The sequence below is a fragment of the Pteropus alecto genome, unplaced genomic scaffold (assembly GCF_000325575.1).
Source record: "Pteropus alecto unplaced genomic scaffold, ASM32557v1 scaffold190, whole genome shotgun sequence".
Classification (NCBI taxonomy): Eukaryota; Metazoa; Chordata; class Mammalia; order Chiroptera; family Pteropodidae; genus Pteropus; species Pteropus alecto.
Window position 1 is genome coordinate 5,433,488 of NW_006430462.1, and position 1,571 is coordinate 5,435,058.

Below are 1,571 nucleotides of genomic sequence, written 5' to 3' on the forward strand. Positions count from 1 at the left end.
CAAGCACAAGGACTGGGCCCTGGGATTCCAGCACGTGCATGCACACTCACACACACACCTCACATCCTCTATGTATTTGTCAGGGTTCAACCAGAGTACCAGTAGGAGATGCACACTGAGGTTTTTTTCTTTTTTTTTTCTTTTGCAAGGAGTTGACTTGTGATTGTGGGGTTGGCTAGGCAAGTCCAAAATCATCAGGTGCAGGCTGGAACTCTTACCAAGGGTCAGAGCTGCTGTCCACAGGCAGAATTTCTTCTTCCTCAGAGAAACCTCATCTCTGATCTTAAGGCCTTTCAACCATTGAATCAGGCCTACCCAGATTATCTAGGATAATCTCCCTTAAAGTCAATTAAAAACAGACTAATTACATCTACAAAATACCATCACCAGCAATATCTAGATTAGTGTTTGATTGAATAACTGGGGACTGTAATTTAGCCAACTTGACAAGAGACCATCACACTCACGAAGCAGCCAGACATGGTTTTGGTGGCCTGTGGAATGTTGCTTTACATTTATTAATGTGGCTATTTCCTGAGAGCACTTACTACATGCCAGGCACTGTACTAAGTGATTTCCATGCAGCATCTCAGCTAATCCTAAAAATATCTTCAAAACAAAAAAGAAGTAGGTGCCCTTCTACGGGTAAGGAGACAGCCTCAGAGGGGTGAGGAGACTCCCACAGTCACAGGGTCTGGAAGGCAGGTCTGAGTCAATCTGTGCTCTGAACCGTCACTTCCTATGGTCTCTGCCTGTGAGCCTCTCCTCTCTCTGCCTCGTACCCCCTTTCCCTGCGGCAGAAAAGTCAGAGTTCAAATCACTGCGTGATGTGAGCATGTTCCTGCCGCTCTGGACCTCAGTTCTCTACTTTTTGAGGTGGCTCCATCGTTTCCGGCCTTTCTGGCTTTAGGGCGGAAGGGAGGGTCCATTCTGGGACCACTTTCTTGGGCCTTTGCTGCCACCTAGGGGGCTCGCCAGTGTTCATCACGCTCCAGACTGGTCCTCTGGAAGGCAGGTAAGTTTGCAGGTGAGTAGCTGAGGTCCAGCTGTGTGGGGCGGAGGTAAAGAGCATGTAGTGTGAGGGGCAATTCTGGGCTCAGAAACACAAACAAATTCCAATGCAAATTCAACCGGCTCTTTCAGGCCCCCCAGACCCCTGCAGAGTCATCAAGTATTTCCTGGGTCCCAGGGTGGTGAGCTTCCCACCCCTGCCGTGCTCTGTCACCGACCTAGCCTCGGAAGGGTTCCGCTGTCTCTCGCTCCATCCGGATCTTGGAGCCGTCGGGCTGCCAGGCTGGCAGGAAGTCTAAGGGGAAGTGGGAACTTCTCTCACCTCATCAGTTCACTAGACAGGTCCGCAGTGCGGCTCGAGCTCCTGAGGGAAGCCACGCACTCCGACTGGAGAGCAGGCGGAGGCCTAGGGGGCGAACAGGGGAGGCGGGAAAGAGGGGCGAAATTGGGAAAGGAAGGTACTGGAGTGCCCCGCCCACTCCTTCCTTCCCCGCTCCGCCCCTTCCCTCCTGGCTCCCGACTCCGCACCTAACCACGCCCACCAAGCCAAGCCGGGTCCC

The 1,571-nt window shown here is 52.6% G+C and overlaps 1 long non-coding RNA gene across 2 annotated transcripts; it reads right to left on the bottom strand.

The window, feature by feature from the left end:
* Positions 1 to 481: 481 nt before the first annotated feature.
* Positions 482 to 1,482, bottom strand: LOC112480630. 2 transcript variants are annotated; one of them, XR_003046715.1, is made up of 2 exons: positions 1,334 to 1,482; positions 482 to 1,046 (listed from the first exon to the last, which is right to left on the bottom strand). It is a non-coding gene; the product is annotated as an uncharacterized LOC112480630 (long non-coding RNA). The 2 variants fall into 2 exon arrangements; XR_003046714.1 differs by having other exon boundaries at positions 1,230 to 1,482.
* Positions 1,483 to 1,571: the final 89 nt, after the last annotated feature.